Genomic DNA, 25,375 nt, shown 5'->3' with positions numbered 1-25,375 from the left:
CCTGTTCCAAAATTACCATATGTTTTGGATTTCCCACAATTTTTTTTTTTTTTTTTTGACAATGGTCTCTCATTAACAGCAATTGACGTGATTGTAGCTGTATTAGTGCAATTGTGACAGAAAAAACTGAGTACTGTCCGTGATACTTTTTTATTTGCACTAACATACAATTTTTCAGGACAAGTTTTCGGGGTGTTTCCCCTACTGCTTGGACCTTGAATAAGGGGAAACACCCCAAAAGCTTGTCCTGAAAAATTGTATGTTAGTGCAAATAAAAAAAGTATCACGGACAGTACTCAATTTTCTCATTAACAGCAATTAAAATTGATAGATGTTCTACCCTTCCACATTATATCTAACATGAAATGAAATGTTTTGGCTTCTTTGAAAAATTTGCACATACAAATCTCTATTTACATATAGTCAAAAAAACAATTGCACCTTAGGTATTTAATTATATACATTGGCCCAGATTCAAGAAGCAATTGCGCCTGTGTAACCATAGGTTACACAGCGCAATTGCTTACTTGCCCCGGCGTTACGAATGCTCCTGATTCAGGAACATCGTAACGCCGACTGCAGCCTAAAATCTGCGTGGCATAGGGCTCTTATGCCACGCATATCTTAGGCTGCATTCTAGCGATGACCGCTAGGGGGCGCTCCCATTGTGCTCAGTGTATAGTATGCAAATTGCATACTAACACCGATTCACAACGTTGCGCGAGCCCTGCGTACGCAATTTACGCAGTTTGCGTACGTCGGGTTTCGCGTAAGGTTGCACATCCTAATAGCACGCGCAGCCAATGCTAAAGGATACCCGTCATTCCCGCGTCGCGATATTTGAAATCTACGTCGTTTGCGTAAGTGATTCGTGAATGCCGCTGGACGCCAATCACGTTCACTTTGAAGCAAATGACGTCCTTGCGACATCATTTGCTGCAATGCACGTCGGGAAAGTTTCCCGACGGAGCATGCGCTCTACGCTCGGCGCGGGAGCGCGCCTAATTTAAATGATTCCCGCCCCCTACGGGATCATTTACATTAGGCGCCCTTACGCAGGGCAAGTTTACACAGCGCACACGCAATTTACGGAGCTACTGCTCCGTGAATCGCGGGTAGCGCAGTAAATTTGCGGGGGCGCAGGGCAAAAACGCTGCCCTGCGCTTCCGCAAATAAGGGGCAAATCTACCTGAATCCGGGCCATTGTCTACATTAAAAAATATGAGCTTACAGACATGTTATCGAATAGCAATATATTTTTCAGCCTAGAAAAAAATACATTTTGAATAATATATCTTTCCTTTTGAAAGGTGGGACTTAATGATTGTGGAAATGTATTATTAAAAATAATACACCATGATAATAAAATAAGACAACACCCAGATGCAAATGACAAGGACTATTCAATGTGATACAAATGTATAAGAACAAAAAAAATGTTAATGGAAAGTTCGATATCTTACCTGGTATGGTGTAATATTGGGATCCGTCAGCTGCTCCTTGTTCGTCTTATCTGCCAGTAATCTTTCTACCTGTCTGAGTTCTGCTTCACCTTATATTCACTTCACCCCCATTCACTAACATGAGACAGCTTTGGATTGGCCAAAATGATCTATTCAGAACAATGTAAGGTGTGTTTCCAATTGCTTAAAGGTCCACTTGTCTTTTTATTTGTATTCAAGTTTTTGCTCCAGTCAGATGACAAGTTCATTAACATTTTATGTTTGGAGGGAAGACAATAGAAGGGAATATAAATAAAAAATCAATGGTTTGCACATCATTAGCATTTATAAGAGATGATACTGTGATTGCAATATCAATGACAGAGGAAGCTGTAGAGGGTATACAGATACTTCTAGACAGTTATGATTTTACAGTTTCATGTTACTTTATATACAGTGGGGATCAAAAGTTTGGGCACCCCAGGTAAAAATTTGTATTAATGTGCATAACGATCTCCAAAAGGTATCAAATTACAGATTAGACATTCGTATAATATTTAAAAAAAAGTTAGATTTTATTTCCATCATTTACACTTTCAAAATGACAGAAAACAAAAAAATAGCGTCTGCAAAAGTTTGCACACCTTGCAGAGTTAATATCTTGTACTGCCCCCTTTGGCAAGTATAACAGCTTGTAAACACTTTTTGTAGCCATCCAAGAGTCTTTCAATTCTTGTTTGAGGTATCTTTGCCCATTCTTCCTTACAAAAGTCTTCCAGTTCTTTGAGATTTCTGGGCTGTCTGTCACGCACTGCTTTTTAAGGTCCATCCATAGATTTTCAATTATGTTGAGGTCAGGATATTGTGAAGGCCATGGCAAAACCTTCAGTTTACGCCTCTTGATGTAATCCCCCGTGGATTTTGAGGTGTGCTTAGGATCATTATCCATTTGTAGAAGCCATCCTCTCTTTAACTTCAGCTTTTTTACAGATGGCATCAAGTTACCATCCAAAATTTGCTGAAATTCTATTGAATCAATTTTTCCTTCTACTCGTGAAATGTTCCCTGTGCCACTGGCTGCAATACAACCCCAAAGCATGATTGATCCACCCCCATGCTTAACAGTTGGACAGAGGTTATTTTCATTAAATTCTGTGCCCTTTCTTCTCCAAACGTACCGTTGCTCATTCCAGGCCAAAAAGTTATATTTTAACCCCATCGGTCCACAGAACTTGTTTCCAAAATGCATCAGGCTTGTCTATATGTTTATTTGCAAAGTTCAAACGCTGATTTTTGTGGTGAGGACGTAGAAGAGGTTTTCTTCTGATGACTCTTCCATGAAGACCATATTTGTACAAGTATCTCTTTATGGTGGAATAGTGTACCACAACTCCAATGTCTGCCAGATCTTTCTGGAGGGATCGTGCAGTCAAACGTGGGTTTTGAATTGCTTTTCTCACAATCCTGCGAGCTGTTCTGTCTGATATTTTTCTTGGTCTTCCAGATCTTGCTTTAACTTCCACTGAACAGTTATGACTGCCATTTCTTAATTACATTCCGAACAGAGGATATTGACATCTGAAAACGCTTTGCTATCTTCTTATAGCCTTCTCCAGCTTTGTGAGCATCAACTATTTTCAGTTTTCTAGACAACTGCTTAGAAGAACCCATGGTGCTGATTGTTGGGGCAAGGTCAGATGAGTCTGGGCATTAAAAACCTTTGAGATTGATATCACCTGGTCTTCACAGATGATGATTGAGAACAATCCATGACACTGGCAGGTCTCAGCTTTGCAAACGGGGCAGTGCATGCTATAAATTCTGCAGGGTGCCCAAACTTTTGCAGACGCCATTTTTTTGTTTTATGTAATTTTGAAAGTGTAAATGATGGAAATAAAATCTAACTTTTTTTGAAATATTATAAGAATGTCTAATCTGTAATTTGATGCCTTTTGGAGATTTTTCCATCTTACCTTGGCTTCGTTATGCACATTAATACAAATATTTACCTGGGGTGCCCAAACTTTCGATCCCCACTGTAGTATACTTGGTATTTTCATTCAGTTTTTTTTCTTCTCTTATATTCCCACTCTGGGCTACTATTATATTTGGTCTTTAACCAGTTCAGCTCTTTGGGAGTACTATGTACATCCAACGAGTGAACATTTAATCACAAACTGATGGCTACTTTAGCAGTCACCAGCTTGTGCAGGTTTTGTTTAGCCAACGACTGGCTTCAAAGTGAAAGTGATGTGGAAGCTCCATAGCTGCCGCTCACTTTCACACAGCAGGCAGTGTTGTGCTTCCCCTTCTGCCAGGGGTCCCCCTCTTCCCATGGTACCCAGGCTGTCCCGCGCTTACCAGTGACCAGGAACATAACTGCCGATGGGGAGAGAGATTGCAGTGAAACCAGGGCAAATCCATGCCTCGATCTTATCTGCAAACAATTAATCCTGAATTGATGTCACTTCCTGTTTCTTATGCAGCCAGGGGACACATCTAACCAAGTTGATCTATGCTTGGTTACATGGTGTGAAGGGAAGGGGGGACATTGCGGTCTAATAGACCCCTACTGTCTCCATAAAGAGTACCTGTCACCTGTCCAATGCTATCACATAGGGGTTTATTAACCCTTTGTGATAGCAATCAAGTAAAAATAAATAAAAAATGTAAATAAAAAAAATACATATAAAACTATATTAAAATAAAATAAAATATTTTGAAATCCCCATTGCTCCGCATACCCGAGCAAATGCAAATACAAGCCCAGGGTGCTCATACGAATGTAAGCCGCAATCACATCACACGTGTGACATATCGCCATGAACAATAATTCCAGCACAAGAGCTCCTATTTAGTCTCTCTAGGAATGACTTTACTAACGCAATAAAGATTGGGTATTTTTCAGAAGTGCAGCCGTCTGGATTATTGAATGTTATATTGTACACGGTTGGACGAACTGGGCTACCACTTGTATAATTGAAGAGTATAGAGGACAGTGACAGCAGACCCACTTGGAGTAGCAGTTTGTCTAAATGCATGCTTGGCTGCTTAATATAGAACTCAGCAGGAATCTAAAGATAGTTTGGCCTGTTGATGGGTGGATTATACCTGAGCATCCAACTGTATCTACCTATATAGCATGAGAGATAGAGAATAAACTATGATGAATGTTTTCTAATCATAATTTCATTGATAATTGTATTCTGTTAATAAATATTTATTAAGTTTAGTGAACCTGTATTTGTGGTGGGGACAAAGAACCATCAATGTCCCCATAGTATCAAAACAAATTTGTATTAGTCATGTCAGATGGTCAAACAGGTTCTTCAAACAAAGGAAATGTAAATACAGAAGGGCCACTTAAAGAATGTCATTCACATGGGTGTTGCTCTATTTGTTTTGTTTTCATTGTTATAATCTGTTTTATTATGTTATTTTCTGACCATTATCAGGTATGGATCAGTATGATCAGGTACATTTCATTTGCTTTCAATTCTGATATACATTTAGAAAAAAATAACCTTTAGGCCTTTGCAACTACGGGATTCAGGAAAAAGTTAACTTGATTTCCCTATCAACACAGGGAGTGTTGACTAGGCAATCCCTTCCACCGAGCCATTGTGTTCTCCCAGTGGGGGGTGGGGGAAGCGGACTCATCAGAGTATAAGCAACTCCATCTCAAACAAGTGGTACTGTGGATCTATTATATCCTTAAAACAATCACAAAGTGCAAAAACAAAAGTCCATCAAAAGTCCATATTAGTACAGAATAAAATGGTGCAGGAAAAGTAAATAATGTAAATAAAAACATACTTCTGGGGTAGTTACTACAACATTGAAGATTGTCTCTTCTTTTTCAATATACAGGGATATGTCAGCTCAATGAAGAAATAACCCAGCATTACCGCCGTCCAAAATTGTGGTGTATAGTTGACATAAAAGCACATTTTGACAAACATGAGAATGAGTTGCATTGAGCTTCAGTGAGTTCCTTCCTAGGGAGAGAGTCATCTCAAGCACAGGTGGTGTGTGGTGGAAAAGAAACGACTGAATGAATGACTTGTATAGCGCTACACATGCAAACTAAATTGCCTCTAGGCGCTTTTTGCAGCCAGTGTGTTCCTGGCTGGTGCAGTCACTTACCCTGTAGGATCTCGACACGCTTGGGAAACACAGTTGTACACACATATATACTGGGCCAATTTGGACAGGATCCAATTAACCTACCAGCATGTCTTTGGAGTGTGGGAGGAAACCGGAGTACCCGGAGGAAACCCACGCAGACACAGGGAGAACATGCAAACTCCAGGCAGATGGTGTCGGGGTCAGAATTCGAACCAGTGACCCTTTTTGCTGCTAGATGAAAGTGCTAACCACTTCACCACTATGCTGTACCCAGTCATAGAGTACCGGGTAAAGGGTTACAAATAGCAACAAAAATGTGATCAAACTTAAATATATCAATAAAGATTTTTAATCCTATAAATAGATTATATATTGTTATTTTAAAAATATCGTATTAATGATAGTGCATAATTCTTAAAAACAGATTAGGCGCAATTAGGCAAGTGAATTATTGACATAAACATTTCCACAAACAGGACAAGACATAAAACAAGACATAAAACAATACAAGATAACACTGAACAATGTCAGGGCAAATTGCATTAGCTCATGGTCAATCAAGGCAAGTCGGTATATTGGTACTATTAATTAGCCAAAGGAGACCCATATGGTCACTTATTATCTATGGCTGACGGTGGGCTAGTGCAATTTGTAATTAAAGTGTGGATAAGGGGGATGGAGAACGACCCTATATATAGGGTTGGATACAGGACCTGTTAAGCATTTAAAATGATGCAGTCAATAAGGTACCAACAAAAAGACGAAAGTGCGGTGCTTGTTCTTGAGAACGCTGATGTTTTGGAATTTTATATTTCAATGGTTGGAGAAAACATACAATCCTTGGTATATACTCCGATTATTCAGTGCTAATCATAAGATTGAGAATAGTGATAGCATTATTTTAACATTCAATTTCTATCCATCTTTATTCAAGAAAATGGCACTGTTAGAACTTTCACTTTGAACACTGTTCTATGCTTTTTTGGATGCTTGGCTGCACCCTGCAGTGTACGTTCTTGATTAACTGCAGGTTTTGAAGTTGAAAAGTGCTTGCTAGGACTGGAGACTTTTGGAATATAAGTATAGGCTTCTAGGGTGTCATTTATGTACAAAAAAAGTAAGTATTGTCCATACTTTACCACCCCGCCGGCAAGCTTAGTCCACTGTCTACGTCTGTCCCTGTTTTTTGCGAGTTCATGTCATGGATCAGATCCTTACTATTTAGGATAGACAGGAAAAAGGAAATCCACTTATTTGGGTAAGCCTGTTTGTTCCTATGGCTCGTGACAGAGCAGCTTCACTTGCTCATGTCCTGCTAATGTGGCCGTTGCCGTAGAGGCATGGAGCTAAGGTCTTCGTATCTCCATATCTCCATCTCACAGAGCATCCCACACTAGCAGCATCTCCAGACAGGGCAGCGTGTTTAGCTGGGGCTAGTAGAGTAACTTCATCTTGGACGGTAATTGGACAGGTACCCGTACTCCCTTTTTATCATGATTTGTTACGTAGGGATACCGCCAATGGGATTGAATTTTAAAGGGACAGGGGAAGATTCTGAATGGCAATCCTGAAAAGTAATCATTTTAAACAAGGACAAGTTGTAAATGAGCAAGGGGAGGCATAGTGAAGTACCCCTTAATTACTTAGATTCAGATTATGTACTTGAAAGATTTTTGGTAGACTTCACAAGTATAAGTTAAACAAGGAGGAAGGGAAGGAAAGGGGGGAAAAGGGGGGAAAAAAGGGGAAAGGAGGGTTGAGGGAAAGGGAAGGAAGGTTAGGGAAAGAATGGACAAGTAAACAATACAGGACAAAAAAGGAACAGCCATGTATATATGTACATTTACATATATTGAGAAAGTAAAAACAATAATGTATTGCAACAGTATCTTGGGGGTAGAGAACTTCTAATTTAAAATTATTTGCAAAATCAATCACCCCTGGATTTCTTGGTCTTAAGTGGTTAATCCCTCTAAATCAAATGCACTAAATATCTCATTGTCCCAATCTGATCTACATCTCGCTCAAAATTCTTTACCCTTTAATCGGGTTTGGAAACAACTCCCTTATTAAGGAATTTAACTTACAGTCTCCCTTAAAGAATTGTTTGCTGCTAACTATCTACCTCTACTGAAGCAAACAACTAGTTTAATGAAATTATGGACTTCTCTTCCACTGTCATGGACCGGCAAGATAAACATGGTTAAGATGTCAATTTTACCAAAATTTCTATACTTATTTAGAGTACTTCCTATCCCTCTACCATCTTACTTTCTAAGACTTACTCAACGTAGAGTTATGTCCTTTATTTGGGGCACAACTAAACCCTGTATTTCTAAATCTACGCTATATCTCCATAAATTAAGAGGAGGAATGGGACTACCCAACTTCTCCTCTTACTTCAATGCTGCACAGATAGCATCACTATCTAAGTACCACGCTACAGATGAAATACCTTTATGGATTGTTATATAGTCTATAGATAGTGATCCGTTGTCAGTAGCCAACTTGCTATGGCTCAGACCCGCTGATAGGTCCCATTTATCCAATCCCATAACAAAACACTCTCTAGCTATCTGGGATAAATTTAAAAGTTCCCATATGCTTCAATCCTCACAAAATCCCCTGCTTTCCTTTCTTAGGAACCCTGCCTTCTATCTAGCTTGGAAATACCCAACATCCTTTTCAGCATGGTCCTCCACTAACCTGTCTCGCCTACACAACCTAGTATCTAATTCTAACATCCACTCCTTTCCTGTACTATGTGAATCCTTCGGGCTCCCTAGGTCTGAATTATTCAGATACTTACAAATTAAAAACTTCTATAAACCACTACTCAACAAAGGCTCTTCACTAACTCAACTCTCTCAATTTAAACGGATTTTCATCAGCAACCCACATGTCAGAGGGCTAATTTCAATTCTGTACCGACTAATAAATAAAAACTTGAACAATACATTACCTTTGCACGCGACTAAATGGACACAAGACATGAACATAATATTAGACGCTAAAGACTGGTTGAACATCTGGTTAGCCACTAAGAACTCCTCTCCTAATTGCTTTGATGTAGAAACAAATTATAAGGTTTTGACACAATGGTACCTAGTACCAGCTAGAATAGCAAAATTTGCTCCTGTATACTCACTGAATTGTTTTAGAGGCTGTGACGCACCAGGTACTCACTTCCACATATGGTGGCAATGTCTGGTTGTCAAGGAATTCTGGTTAAATATTTTTTGAATGGCATCTAAAGCTCTTGATATAAATATTTCTCCAGACCCGGCTACAGCACTTCTAAACCTAAAACCTGCAACGCTCACACATACAAAATTTTAACTGTTAATACACCTTAGCACTGCAGCCAAGCAAATCATTGCTAAAGCATGGAAAACAAAAACCTTGGGCCAGATTCATAAAAGAGATACGACGGTGTATCTCCTGATACGCCGTCGTATCTCTGAGATACGATTGTCGTATCTATGCGCCTGATTCATAGAATCAGGTTACGCATAGATATCCCTAAGATCCGACAGGTGTAAGTGACTTACACCGTAGGATCTTAATCTTCTCTCGGCTCTCACGTCACACATGCACAGTCCCGCCTCCGCCATCGGGATTGGACCAGTGTTCTGTCTGTCACAGGAGATGGTCCAATGCCGATGGCGGAGGCGAGACTGTGCATGTGTGACGTGACAGCCGAGTGAGAGGAGATGGCGGCTCTGTGATTTTTCCGGCGGGCGCTCGTCCCCCTCTGAGGTATGTGACAATGATTGAGTGCACGTGTGTATACAGAGTAGTGTATGCCGGCTCGGTGATTTTTCCGGCGGGCGCTCGTCCCCCTCTGAGGTATGTGACACTGATTGAGTGCACGTGTGAACAGAGTGACTGTAGAGGGACTCATATTTTAAAGTATTGCCATATATCAGTCCAATCTTCTGGCTCCGAGGTCAGTCTCCCATTTACTATAATAAGATGGGTGCGCACAGTCCCGCCTCATTTTCAATGACCTGAAATATTATTGTTGCTTGGCTTTAGACTTTATTTCAAGAGGCCCCTGCGTAGTGCAAACTTACTATTTTTTTCCAGAAAATTTCCTCTTAAAATTAGGGTGCGCGTTATACGCCGGCGCGCGTTATACGCCAATAAATACGGTAATTGAACAGTGAATCCTTGATAAATAGACCCCTTAGGTTTTCTAAGTTTGATCTTTTATTTCAGATTTCTGAGATTTTTTATCTGGTTGAAACAAAATTTCAGGTTTAATAGTTTCCAGTACCGTATATACTCGGGTATAAGCCAAGGCACCTAATTTTACCACAAAACTGGGAAAACTTATTGACTCAAGTATAAGCCTAGGGTGAGAAATGGAGCAGCTACTGTAAGTGGAAAAGGGGGTCAACAATGCCCATCTGTATCCTCACTGTGCCCATGTGCAGCTTCACTGTGCCCATTTGCAGCCTCACTTTGTCTATCTGCATGCCTCAGCCTCACTGTGCTCATCTGCATGCCTCAGCCTCACTGTGTGCATCTGCATGCCTCAGCCTCACTGTGTCCATCTGCATGCCTCACTGTGCCTCACTGTCTCCATCTGCATGCCTCACTGTGTCCATCTGCATGCCTTACTGAGCCTTACTGTGTCCATCTGCATGACTCACTGTGTCCATCTGCATGCCTCACTGTGCCAATATGCCAATATGCCTACCTGATCTACCGGTGCTGTATCCATCTGCAGCCTTATGATCTCCGGTGCTGTGATATGCAGAAAGTCGGCGGCCATGTAGTGTAACAAAGCTTCGCCTCCTTCTCGTCCTCATCTGTGATGGAACACTGACTCCGTTTCCCAGCAGTGAGTCAGTGTTACGCCTGTCACGGATGAGGAGGATGTGGGGCTTTGTTACACTGCACTGCTGTCGACTAGACTGATGTCACAGCAGGCCCGGACTGGGACAAAAAATAGGCCCGGGCATTTTAGACTGAGCAGCCCGGGGGGGGGGGGGGGCACGCGGCGGGGGTTAATGATGGGATGCCCGCACAGAGAGAGAGAGACTGCTCCACATTTGTGGCACAGAGAGAGAAATCACTCCACATTGCTGGAACAGAGAGAAATCGTTGGACATTTCCCATTGTTGTACTGAAGTTGATAGATCGGAGTCTGTATAACCAGTCTGCACATTGATAGGTTGAAATTTCTGCTGAACTGGCAGATTTTCAATTTATTTATGATGGCCTAAGTCCACCAGTCTCTGAGTTTAATAATATCCTCAAATCTTCTGAAAGGGGTTCTCAACTTAGGTTTAGAAATTCACTTTGAACTCCACCTTATTTCCAGAACTCTCGTTATGTATTAGATGTGCAAAGAATACGGTGAGAAAACATCTAATACCTATAAAGAGTAATGAAAATAAGGTGGAGTACAAAGTGAAATATCTGGAGGGACTGGCTGAGGTTAAAACAGGCAGGGAGGAAATTAGGCATCACCTCCTTACTGTCTGTCAAATGCCTCTGAAAAGTGACATGAGAATTGATAACTTTTCAGTGGAGTATCTGTGAGTGCAAGCCTTTTGGCTCACACTGGTGCTCAACATTTTTTTGGGGGGAATCAAACTGAACAAAAACATCAAATGCAGCCACTGTGCCCCATTATATGCAGCCACCGTGCCCCATCAAATGCAGCCACTGTGCCCCATCAAATGCAGCCACTGTGCCCCATTATATGCAGCCACTGTGCCCCATTAAATGCAGCCACTGTGCCCATCAAATGCAGCCACTTTGTCCCATCAAATGCAGCTGTTGTGCCCCATCAAATGCAGCCACAGTGCCCCATCAAATGCAGCCACTGTGCTACATCAAATGCAGCCATTGTGTCACATCAAATGCAGCCACTGTGCCCCATCAAATGCAGCCACTGTGCCCCATCAAATGCAGCCACTTTTTCCCATCAAATGCAGCCACTGTGCCCCATTAAATGCAGCCACTGTGCCCCATCAAATGCAGCCACTGTGCCCCATCAAATGCAGCCACTGTGCCCCATCAAATGTAGCCACTTTGTCCCATCAAATGCAGCCACTTTGTCCCATCAAATGCAGCCACTGTGCCCCATCAAATGCAGTCACTTTGTCCCATCAAATGCAGCCACTGTGCCCCATCAAATGCAGCCACTTTGTCCCATCAAATGCAGCCACTGTGCCCCATCAAATGCAGCCACTGTGCCCCATCAAATGCAGCCACTGTGCCCCATCAAATGCAGCCACTGTGCCCCATCAAATGCAGCCACTGTGTCCCATCAAATGCAGCCACTGTGCCCCATCAAATGCAGCCACTTTGTCCCATCAAATGCAGCCACTGTGCCCCATCAAATTCAGCCACTGTGCCCCATCAAATGCAGCCACTTTGTCCCATCAAATGCAGCCACTTTGTCCCATCAAATGCAGCCACTGTGACACACCCTCCACCCACTCGCTGTCTGACCGACACTTACCCCATCTTAGTGGCCGGTCAGGCATGAATCTATCCATTTTACATATGGGGGTGGCATAATGGAGGGGGCAGTGCCTGTGTGCCCTTAATGGACAGGTCGCCACTGTGGTGGTTTTCCATAGCCCCAGTCCCTCAGACTTCTAATTAGAAATTGTGCGTTTTTGCTGCATTTTTTGGAATTGCACCACAGATGCGGCATGCAGGACTTTTTGTGCACTTTCAGGACGACATGCAGCAAAAATGTACAACCTAATAGAAGTCTATGGGACTGGAGGGTAACATGCCAGAACTGCAGCTAAACTGCAGCTTGCCAGTGTGAACCCACATCATAACATCTAGGAAGACAAGAAACTGTCACAGGCTGCTGTAATATAACACTTAATATGCAGAGAGGGGGACGTGGCCAGTGGACAATCCACAACTTGTGGCAGGTGACGTGGCCAGGTGATTTGGCAAGTGGATAATCCACTTGTGGCAGGTGACGTGACAAGTGGACAATCCACAACTTGTGGCAGGTGTCGTGGTCAGGTGACGTGGCAAGTGTACAATCCACAACTTGTGGCAGGTGACATGGCCAGTTGACGTGGCAGATGACGTGGCAAGTGGACAATACACAACTTGAGGCAGGTGACGTGGCAAGTGGACAATCCACAACTTGTGGCAGGTGACGTGGCCAGTTGACGTGGCAGGTGACGTGGCAAGTGGAAAACCCACAACTTGTGGTAGGTGACGTGGCCAGGTGATGTGGCAGGTGACGTGGCCAGGTCACGTGGCCAGTGGACAATCCACAACTTGTGGCAATTGACGTGGCCAGTTGACGTGGCAGGTGATGTGGCCAGTGGACAATCCACAACTTGTGGCCAGGTGACGTGGCAGGTGATGTGGCCAGGTGACGTGGCAGGTGACGTGGCCAGGTGACATGGCAAGTGGACAATCCACAACTTGTGGCAGGTAACGTGGCCAGGTGACATGGCAGGTGATGTGGCCAGGTGACGTGGCCAGTGGACAATCCACAACTTGTGGCAGGTGACGTGGCCAGGTAATGTGGCAGGTGACGTGGCAGGTGACGTGGCCAGGTGACATGGCAAGTGGACAATCCACAACTTGTGGCAGGTGACGTGGCCAGGTGACGTGGCCAGTGGACAATCCACAACTTGTGGCAGGTGGCGTGGTCAGGTGACATGGCAGATGACGTGGCAAGTGGACAATACACAACTTGAGGCAGGTGACGTTTCAAGTGGACAATCCACAACTTGTGGCAGGTGACGTGGCCAGTTGACGTGGCAGGTGACGTGGCCAGTGGACATTCCACAACTTGTGGCAGGTGACGTGGCCAGGTGATGTGGCAGGTGACGTGGCCAGGTGACGTGGCCAGGTGACATGGCAAGTGGACAATCCACAACTTGTGGCAGGTGACGTGGCCAGGTGACGTGGCCAGCGGACAACCCACAACTTGTGGCAGGTGGCGTGGCCAGGTGACATGGCAGATGACATGGCAAGTGGACAATACACAACTTGAAGCAGGTGACGTGGCAAGTGGAAAATCCACAACTTGTGGTAGGTGACGTGGCCAGGTGATGTGGCAGGTGACGTGGCCAGGTCACGTGGCCAGTGGACAATCCACAACTTGTGGCAATTGACGTGGCCAGTTGACTTGGCAGGTGACGTGGCCAGTGGACAATCCACAACTTGTGGCAGGTGACGTGGCCAGGTGACGTGGCAGGTGATGTGGCCAGGTGACGTGGCAGGTGACGTGGCCAGGTGACATGGCAGGCAAGTTGACAATCCACAACTTGTGGCAGGTAACGTGGCCAGGTGACATGGCAGGTGACGTGGCCAGGTGACGTGGCCAGTGGACAATCCACAACTTGTGGCAGGTGACGTGGCCAGGTGATTTGGCAAGTGCATAATCCACTTGTGGCAGGTGACGTGGCAAGTGGACAATCCACAACTTGTGGCAGGTGTCGTGGTCAGGTGACGTGGCAAGTGGACAATCCACAACTTGTGGCAGGTGACGTGGCCAGTTGACGTGGCAGGTGACGTGGCCAGTGGACAATCCACAACTTGTGGCAGGTGATGTGGCCAGGTGACGTGGCAGGTGATGTGGCCAGGTGACGTGGCCAGGTGACATGGCAAGTGGACAATCCACAACTTGTGGCAGGTGACGTGGCCAGGTGACATGGCAGGTGACGTGGCCAGTGGACAATCCACAACTTGTAGCAGGTGGCGCACTCGGCCAGCTCAGTGGCCTTTTTGCAGGACATTAGAGCAGCCCAGGGGGCAAATGCATTCTTGCAACCCAGCCCAGTCCGCCCCAAGGGCCTTGGTACACCTCTGGGTAGAAGTGACATGCGGGCCGCCGAGGGCCGTTCGCGGGCCGCCGAGGGCCATTCGCGGGCCGCGATCGGCCCGCGGGCCGCCAAGGGCCATTCGCGGGCCGCCGCGGCCCACCGGGCATATGCCCGGTATGCCCTATGGCCAATCCGGGCCTGTGTCACAGCATCGGGAGATCAGGCACACAAGGCTGCAGATGGACTCGGGTATAAGCTGAGGGGGGCATTTTCAACACACACAAAATGTATTGAAAAACTTGGCTTATACTTGCTATAATTGCACAAGAAGAAGAAGTTTGCCTGGGGCAGAAATCATTGCCCATGTAGTAAAAACTACAGGGGTTTATTCACCAAAGGCAAATAGGCTGCTCACTTGAGGACAATTTGCACTTTAGCAAGAATATTTATTTTAGCTTAGCAAATATGGTACAAATTCCCTATGCAAAGCATAGACAATGCCTGAAAAAAACCCCAAAAACAAAAAACGGTATTTTCTGCTTGCACACCGCAAGAAGGCAGCAGTACTTTACCTCATTCACTAAACTAAGATAAAACTACCTTGCAGTGAACAGCCTTTTTGCCTTTAGTAAATCAATCCCATTAGGTTTATGTAAGCCTGGGGTGACCAACCTTTTATAGAGCGAGGGCCATTTAAGCAACTTGGTAACCAGTCGTGGGCCACAAAGAGCGGAGTGGGCGGATTACAGGTCCGTGTCTACTCTGCATACTGCAGAGCGGACACGGACACAGCCCACTTTACTGTTTTATATGAAAGCTTTTGGGATAGCTTTTTACATTTAACCTCCCTGGCGGTATGATTCTGTCTGGAATTACGTACCAAAAGCGGTACAATTATTTTGCAAGGAAATTTGGCGTTTTATACTGTATAAACAAAGAGGATGGGGGTAGTGGCGCTGTCTGCGTGTACCCTGTGTGACCAGGGTGTGATCTGGCTGAAAAGCCTGTGAGTATCCTAACGCAAATCAGCGAGGATCATAAGTGAATAACACAAAATAATATAATGAAGTGAAACCGGATGGCCACTAGATGGCAATACTGATGGTTCTGTGATCTGACTAAAAAAGTCAAAATGATTAGTGCTTATGCACTAAGAGTGTGACCAGCTGATAAGACAATAATAATCAATTTAAATGTATAGGCCACTGTGTAGGGTGAGTGGTTCTATTTAGTGAACCAGTGAGCATATGTGAAATATGTTAACCACAAGTGTCAGCAAACCTAATATGCTAAGTAAACTATATAATGTGACAACCATCTGTTAAATAAATAAATAAATCAAAAAAAGATCAAAAAAAGATCATAAGCACTTATGACATTAAATAAACAACAGCATCAGCCAGTTCATTCAGAGGGTGTCATATGAGTAGCTTAATAAGTCGGCAATCATAAGCCAAAAAATATAATATATCTACCGCAGGTACCAGCAGGGAGTGGTATGCTAAATATATTGAAATAATAGTGTAATATGGGTATAGAACAAAGTCCTTCCAATTTGTGACAGTAGGTAAATGACAGCTTAAACAGTTCATTCAAAAGGGTGCCATCTCAGTGACTTGCTTGGTGGGCAAACTTAATACTTCAGGTGCACTCGCTGTGGCTCCGGTGCTCCCCCTTATGTGTCCCCACTCACCAGAGTTGAACACCCCTACAGGGGTAGACAGCGTAGATAGGGTATCCACCAGATTTTCCACAGCTTGGACCTCTAGGCACTGGATTTCCCGGCGTTCCCTTTATTCCAATGTAGGACTGGGTAGTTATCTTTGTATACCTCCAGAAAAAAGGACAGAAACTCCCATAGCGTAGTTAGTTTTGAAATAGCCTATGGGCTAGGTTTTATTGGCAGTGCCAGTAAAAAATAAAATTAAAATGAAGTGACAAGAATACAAAAACTGACAGGGGTTAAATAGTAAAATAAAATATGAAAGTAAAAAATCCAGGCTGGTGATCCCAGCCGTAGGATATAAAAACAAAGTCAAAGTCTGCAAATACTGCAGTGTTCCCACAACGCACTAACAGTCCGGCGCTTGTGACTGAGCTGTAGAGCGGCGTGCGCTCCAGGTGCGTTCCAGCTCGTCTCCCGGAAGTGCTTGGGGGTATGCGTGTATCCACTTGACGATCGTTTCGTCCAATCACGTCTTCTGAAGCGGGTACACGCCTACCTCTACTTCTAAACTATATAGGAGACGTCAGCGCGTAACCACCCTCCCATTTAGGGATGTTAGCCAATCAGAAATGTACGGGATTCCCATCGAAAAGCTTGATTGGTTGAAGGAAATTGGGACATAAATGAGTTCCCTTGGGCTATTAAGGTTACCGTGGACATGATAGTATGAGGCATATGGGGTCTCACTGCCCCTGCATTCGCACTCATACGGAGCATAGCTTTATCTCCTTATACAGTGACTTAAAAACATGGCTATATCTCTTTATACAATAATGAGAATTAGAATTAAAACAGTGCATAAATAATAAACATATAAAAACGGTGACACTGCAGGTAGTGATCAACTAATAATATCCTTGCTAGTATGAGTAACATAGCGAACCATGATGGATAGGGGAATCCTAGCCCATACTGTATACAGCAAAAAGTAATGATAGCTAGAATTGATAGCATGATCGCCCATCGAAAATGGGAGGGCCCCAGTGTGTATTGCAGAAGTCCATCACCACAATAAATTCCACTACCCTAGTATTGAGACCGGGTGAACACTAGGGGGTAAGGTATTTTTAAAAAATACCATAGGTGGATGAAGTGACAGAAATAGCACGTGGATATGGGGCAAACTGGAATAACTAAATTGGAGTAAATAAATAGGTAACTCCGATGGAGAATCAGGACACGGTGATAGTCACTATGGATTGATGGATATACGATAGGTGCGTCTATAACTCAGGTAAAATGTTAATGGGAAGATCTGGTAGTATTACCAGAGGGGTGAGGGCATAAAGGGTATAGTCATACCAAGGAGTGGAGTGTGCCATATATAATAGCTAATGTTAATAGCGTATAACATACTCAAAAAATCAAACAGACAACAAGAGGGTACCTATGTTAGAAGGAATAATACCTTTGTGTGAAAAATAACCCGAATACATATGTTACAATAACTTCTATGCTTCCAGGGATGACTGTTGCATATCCTACCGCCCTACTTTGAATACCCTAAACGCTGATTATATAGTAGTGTGCCCCACAGGAGGAGGTAAAGTATAAGGCAGTATGACTATATAGTGGCATATCCTCATAGGTATGTATGCCATACACAAAGTATATGGTCCAGGCTAGTATGTGTAGTTGGCCTAGTCCATAATACCCTGCGGGTTAGTTAGAGAGACAAAGAAAGGTAAGAGAAATGATAATGAGAAAACATAGTTATGGTATAGATCAGAGTATACAATGCCCTACATGGGTATGGGACCCTAATATTAGATAGGTCCCTACTATTACGGATTGGCCAGGAAACAGTTCAGATCTATGTCTTTGTTAAGGCCATGGGGCACTAAACTCCCTAGTCGATAGATCCAGCTTGTCTCATTCCGCGAGATCGCAACTGTCTTATTGCCCCCCCTCCAGTTGTCCTTGACCAGATCAATACCGTAGAAGATGAGCCCAGATGATCACTACCTGCAGTGTCACCGTTTTTATATGTTTATTATTTATGCACTGTTTTAATTCTAATTCTCATTATTGTATAAAGAGATATAGCCATGTTTTTAAGTCACTGTATAAGGAGATAAAGCTATGCTCCGTATGAGTGCGAATGCAGGGGCAGTGAGACCCCATATGCCTCATACTATCATGTCCGCGGTAACCTTAATAGCCCAAGGGAACTCATTTATGTCCCAATTCCCTTCAACCAATCAAGCTTTTTGATGGGAATCCCGTACATTTCTGATTGGCTAACATCCCTAAATGGGAGGGTGGTTACGCGCTGACGTCTCCTATATAGTTTAGAAGTAGAGGTAGGCGTGTACCCGCTTCAGAAGACGTGATTGGACGAAACGATCGTCAAGCGGATACACGCATACCCCCAAGCACTTCCGGGAGACGAGCTGGAACGCACCTGGAGCGCACGCCGCTCTACAGCTCAGTCACAAGCGCCGGACTGTTAGTGCGTTGTGGGAACACTGCAGTATTTGCAGACTTTGACTTTGTTTTTATATCCTACGGCTGGGATCACCAGCCTGGATTTTTTACTTTCATATTTTATTTTACTATTTAACCCCTGTCAGTTTTTGTATTCTTGTCACTTCATTTTAATTTTATTTTTTACTGGCACTGCCAATAAAACCTAGCCCATAGGCTATTTCAAAACTTACTACGCTATGGGAGTTTCTGTCCTTTTTTCTGGAGGTATACAAAGATAACTACCCAGTCCTACATTGGAATAAAGGGAACGCCGGGAAATCCAGTGCCTAGAGGTCCAAGCTGTGGAAAATCTGGTGGATACCCTATCTACGCTGTCTACCCCTGTAGGGGTGTTCAACTCTGGTGAGTGGGGACGCATAAGGGGGAGCACCGGAGCCACAGCGAGTGCACCTGAAGTATTAAGTTTGCCTACCAAGCAAGTCACTGAGATGGCACCCTTTTGAATGAACTGTTTAAGCTGTCATTTACCTACTGTCACAAATTGGAAGGACTTTGTTCTATACCCATATTACACTATTATTTCAATATATTTAGCATACCACTCCCTGCTGGTACCTGCGGTAGATATATTATATTTTTTGGCTTATGATTGCCGACTTATTAAGCTACTCATATGACACCCTCTGAATGAACTGGCTGATGCTGTTGTTTATTTAATGTCATAAGTGCTTATGATCTTTTTTTGATTTATTTATTTATTTAACAGATGGTTGTCATATTATATAGTTTACTTAGCATATTAGGTTTGCTGACACTTGTGGTTAACATATTTCACATATGCTCACTGGTTCACTGAATAGAACCACTCACCCTACACAGTGGCCTATACATTTAAATTGATTATTATTGTCTTATCAGCTGGTCACACTCTTAGTGCATAAGCACTAATCATTTTGACTTTTTTAGTCAGATCACAGAACCATCAGTATTGCCATCTAGTGGCCATCCGGTTTCACTTCATTATATTATTTTGTGTTATTCACTTATGATCCTCGCTGATTTGCGTTAGGATACTCACAGGCTTTTCAGCCAGATCACACCCTGGTCACACAGGGTACACGCAGACAGCGCCACTACCCCCATCCTCTTTGTTTATATCTGTATTTCTGTTTGCCTTGGTAAACATGTTTTAGGGGGGGCAGCAGTCTGTTCACATTTACCTTCCTCACATTCACCTTTCATACGCGCAGGTTTTGCTTTTTTCTTTTTTCTTTTTCTTTTTTTTTTCTTTTTTCTTTTTGCTTTTTTCTTTTTTCTTTTTTTTCTTTTGCTTTTTTCTTTTTTCTTTTTTTTCTTTTTTTTCTTTTTCGTTTTATACTGTAGGCCTGTAATTTTTAGAAATAACTCACTTAAATCTGACCAAGCAAGAGTCTTGTAGGCATCCCGGGTATGATTTTTTTTTTAAAACAAAATTATAAATTATAATATAATAAATAATTATAAATAATTATAACAAATAATAATATAATTATAATAAAAATTATTCAATAATGTAATCAACTCAAAATCACTGAAATTTGCTCAGTTGCAAAATTGTCGCTGTCATTATTATTTTTTTTTTATGACGAATTTCCCCACAAATCACTATCGCACATTTCTGCAAGTGATTATAATTTATTATCGCTGTTTTCTAGCTGATCTAAAACCATTTTTGACATAAAGGGACACTTTTGGACAATCTACAGTTTTTAGGCAGAAAGAACATTTTTTATTATATAAAAGTACATGCAGGGCACTGGGCAGACCACTAGGGACAAGGGGGGTGTGTATTTTTACATACAGTACTGTAATCTATAAGATTACAGTATACTGTATGTAAAGTGTTTGTTTACTTTTTTGAATTTGGCGCCGTTCTCCGCCCCCGTGCGTCGTAACGTCGCAGGGAACGGAGATCGCTCACACAGCGGGGTGGCATCGCTGGATCCAGGGACAAGGTAAGTAACTTGCCTGTGGATCCAGCGAAAGGTAAGCCGCGCCGCTGCACACTCTGCACGTCCACCCCGAGCGTGACTCGGGGATACCGATCTTATCATTGAAAACCAACCCCGAGTCACGCTCGAGGATACCGTCAAGGGGGTTAAGAATGCGGTGCCTTGGGACTGTCCATAATTTTAAAGGGTGCCTTGATATTGTCTATAATTTTAAAGGGTGCCTCAACTAAAAAAAGGCTTAGAAACACTGGCCCAGATTCAAGTAGAATTGCGCGATATTTGCGGGGGAGCAGGGCAATGATTTTCCCCTTTGCCTCCGCAAATATTTTGCGCTGCCCTCGAAGAATTGAGAGGGCGCGCCGGCAAATTTGCCCGGCGTAAGCGCGCGCAAGTTAAATGATCCCGGGGGCGGGAATCATTTAAATTAGGCGCGCTCCCGCGCCGAGCGTACAGCGCATGCTCCGTTGGGAAACTTTCCCGACGTGCATTGCGGCAAATGACGTCGCAAGGACGTCATTTGCTTCTAAGTGAACGTGAATGGCGTCCAGCGCCATTCACGTTTCACTTACGCAAACGCCGTGAAATTCAAATTTCACTGAGCGGGAAGGCCGGTTATACTTTAGCATTGGCTGCCCCTACTATTAGAAGGGGCAGCCTTGCGCTAAAAGTAGCCGTATGGAAACTCCGTACCTGGCTTGCGCGGGGCCCGCGCAAGCTTGTGAATCAGTGGTAGTATGCAATTTGCATACTACACGCTGATACACAATGGGAGCGCCCCCTAGCGGCCCCCGCAAGAATGCAGCCTAAAATCTGCAAGGCATAAGAGCCTTATGCCGCGCAGATTTTAGCCTGCAGTCGGTGTAACGAGGTTCCTGAATCTGGAGCACTCGTTACACCGGAGCAAGTAAGCACTTGCGCTGCGTAACCTATGGTTGCGTGGGCGCAAGTGCTTCTTGAATCTGGGCCACTGATCTAAAGGCGGTGACTGGCACTCTGAACAGTAGGCCTAAACAGCATTGTGCAGTCCCTATGCAATGCCATCTGATCTATACCTAGTTGGTCAGAGGTTAATTCTACAGCAAGAAAATTACCAAAAACTGACCACCAAGCTATTCCAGAACTACCTTAGAAGAAAAGGAGAGTAGGCTTCAAAACATAAAATTACTAGAATTCTCTAGAGACTTACACCCCATCAAGCTGAATTGGGATAAACTGAGTTGTAAAACCAAAGCAGCCTACAAGTACAATGCAGTGGTGGGAACATCTGCAGCCATATGGGGTAGAACTTTCTAAAAAATATTTGATTTTCATTGTAGAAAGAATGCCAGGAGTGTGTTCAGTTTTAATATCTGCAAACAATGTACACCAGTTTGATGAGTCAAACATTTAGATTATATTATGCTAAAGGGATACCGTTATTTTATTTTTTATCACTAAATGTTGCATTCATGATTACATTCAAATGTGGAGTTTTTCTTTTATTTTAAAATAACTCCCTGGGGGACCTGCTAGGGGGTCAATGTTCTGTGTTTTTTAAATAGGAGCCAGAAGGGAAATTTCATTTGCTGGCAAGTTTAAATATTTTTTTCTTTGGAAATGCCAGTACTTAAAAAAAAGACACTGCCCCTGGCCAAATGGTAAGAGTTCCGCAGGGCAGTGCCCACATCCATGCTATTTATTTTTTTACCCATTTTGCCTATTAGCCCAAAAAAACTGCCATTTTTGGTTTAACTGATTCAACTAATTGATCTCAGTGGGGTTCAGCATCAAAATACTGCTTGAACCAAACCCAGGACCAGGGTCTGTTTGGCTCATCCCTACCTGTTACATTAGGAGGAGTGGCTGTATTTGTACAGTTGCTGCACCTCCCTAGACTTTCATGGGCTGCCTACATGCAGCACCCGGCAGGTCCAAAAACAGCTGGCTGCATGATCAAACAGCTGATTCACCATGTTCTGGTCCCATGTGAATGAGAACTTAGGGCTAGATTCAGCAAGAATTTACGCCGGCGTATCTATAGATACGCCGCGTAAATTCAAAGCTGCGCCGGCGTATCTTCTTTCTGTATTCAGAAAGCAAGATACACTGAAATTAGGCTAAGATCCGACTGGCGTAAGCACTGAGTTATAGTGCGAAACGTCAGCTTTTTCTGTTTTTTGGCCGTGGCATGTTGTTTTGTGATCAACTTTTAATAAACCAGGATTTCTTTGGAGTGCGGCTGTCCTAGCCTTCTTTCCTTAAGCCTGCGTAAGTCTCTTACGCCGTCGTATCTTAGGGTGCATATTTACGCTGGCCGCTAGGTGCCGCTTCCGTCGCTTTCGGTGTAGAATATGCTAATGACCTAGATACGCCGATTCACAAACGTACGTGCACCCGGCGGAATTTTTTACATTGTTTGCGTAAGGCTTTTTCCGGCGTAACGTTGCTCCTGCTTCTATGAGGAGTACGCAATGTTAAGTATGAACGTTGTTCCCGTGTCAAATTTTGAAAGCAATGACGATTTGCGGTGGAATTTCGAGCATGCGCACTGGGATTCTTTCACAAACGGCGCATGCGCCGTTCGTAAAACGTAAAATACGCGGGGTCAACAATAATTTAAATAAAACATGCCCACATCATCCCCATTTGAATTAGGCGGGCTTACGCTGGCCCACATACGTTACGCCGCCGTAACTTAGGGCACAAGTTCTTTATGAATATGGAACTTGCGCCCTAATTTACGGCAGCGTAACGTCCACACTAAATTACGCAGGGCTATCTGAATCTAGCCCATTGTTTGCAATTCAACTTTTTGAAACATAAATTCAAGGACCATTGACCATTTTTCTTTTAGGTGCATATTTATCAATAACTTTGCCTAATATTAGTCCAAAGCTGGCAAATGAATTTAAGTCAAGTCACTTTTGATTGACATTACAATTACATTCTCAACCATCTTGGAGAGGGACGCATACTTTGCAGTGAAAAACTTCAATAAACTTTCAGTATACACTTCTCACATTCAACATATTCACATAAATCATTAGATCGGTTGGCCAAATGTTTATTCATACTTTTCAGTAATTACAGTTTATTTTCACAGTGGCTCTAATTAACCCTTTTGTGTTTAATCAGATGTGTCTGCTGTCTAAAACTCTGATCAGATTTTCTTATGTGTGAGTTTTTTGTGCTATTCTCCATGATTGTAAACCATTTTAATTTTAAGAACAAGGACGTTGTGTCCTTCCTGTAAGTTTTATGATCACAAGAATATTTGTATGTGTATATCTATGTGTACTAAGGACTTTCTGAACATCTAAATGGCTTCCCTATGTCTTTTCAGGTGTTGAGTCAGACTTGTCTTTTGTGAGAAGCACTTTGCACATTTTGAACATCTAAATGGCTTCTCTCCTGTGTGGACCTTCTGATGCACATTTAAGTTTGATTTACTTCTAAAACATTTATTACATTCAGGGCATTGATATGGCTTCTCTCCTGTGTGAATCCTCTGATGTTTAGATAGACTGGATATTACCGAGAAGCACTGGTAACATTCTGGACATCTGAAAGGCTTCTCTCCTGTGTGAATCCTCTGATGTTTCATAAAATCAGCTTTATTGTTAAAAGATTTATTGCATTCAGAGCATTGGTATGGCTTCTCTCCTTTGTGAATCCTCTGATGTTTAGAAAGACTGGATATTTCTCGGAAGCACTTGTAACATTCTGGACATCTAAAAGGCTTCTCTCCTGTGTGAATCCTCTGATGTTTAGAAAGACTGGATATTACTGAGAAGCACTTGTAACATTCTGGACATCTGAAAGGCTTCTCTCCTGTGTGAATCCTCTGATGTTTCATAAAATCAGCTTTATTGTTAAAAGATTTATTGCATTCAGAGCATTGATATGGCTTCTCTCCTGTGTGAATCATCTGATGTTTATAAAGATTGTATATTTCCGAGAAGCACTTGTTACATTCTGAACATCTGAAAGGCTTCTCTCCTGTGTGAATCCTCTGATGTCTTGTGAGCTTTGATTTTCTGTAAAAATCTTTATCACATTCAGTACACTGGTACGGCTTCACTCCTGTGTGACTCCTCTTGTGTTCAGTGAATGAACTAAGGTGAGAAAACTTTTGATCACATTCAGAACAATGGTATGGCTTCTCTCCTGTGTGAATTCTCAGATGCGGAATAAGATAATCCTTTCGTGAGAAGCTCTTGTCACATTCTGAACACATAAATGGCTTTTGCCCTGTGTGAGTCCTCTGATGATTAATTAAAGCAGTTTTTGCTCTAAAAGATCTGTCACACTCAGTGCAAGAAAATGGCTTTTCACCTTCTCCATCCATCATACTTTGCTGTAAAGCCCTTTCACAGTTTTTTCTCTTTCATCCACCTGCAATGACATTTTAAATAAATGTTTTTATAAATGATTATATTACTAATAGGGTAGAAATTTTGTAACATTTGAAACTATTCATGGTGTTGAGAAATGTGCACATTTTGAAATATAATTTGTTTCATTTGGAGACTCGGTAGCTAAAAAAAATGGAAAATTGATTTTGCTATACACTTTTCTCAAAAATTCTGAAATGGCTAGGTTACAACCCATTGCAATCTGTTTTTTGTGGCTCATTATTAAAATACAGGCTACAGTTTGGTGGCTGTTGTGGCTCATAGAGTGTGCTCTTCTAAAAGTAACATGACTTTGGCAGGTCAGCACATTTGTATGCACAGCAGTGTGCTTTCCATTCACACTTGGCAATAAACTCAAAGTGTGTTTGGATGCCATTCATTCATAACCACTTGCCGACCTACCACAGTACATTTACTGCGACAGGTTAGCTCGTACGGGCCTCATAAAGTACCTGTATGTCGCAGGGTCTCTTCCAGGTACACTTGTGCATGC

General features: G+C 42.9%; 1 pseudogene; it reads right to left on the bottom strand.

The window, feature by feature from the left end:
- Positions 1-24,861, bottom strand: part of LOC120933428 — a 44,717-nt pseudogene extending 19,856 nt beyond the window's left edge.
- Positions 24,862-25,375: the final 514 nt, after the last annotated feature.

The sequence above is a fragment of the Rana temporaria genome, chromosome 3 (assembly GCF_905171775.1).
Source record: "Rana temporaria chromosome 3, aRanTem1.1, whole genome shotgun sequence".
NCBI classification, from domain to species: Eukaryota; Metazoa; Chordata; class Amphibia; order Anura; family Ranidae; genus Rana; species Rana temporaria.
The sequence above is the reverse complement of the archived record's forward strand: the minus strand, read 5'-3'. Positions and strand labels throughout refer to the sequence as shown.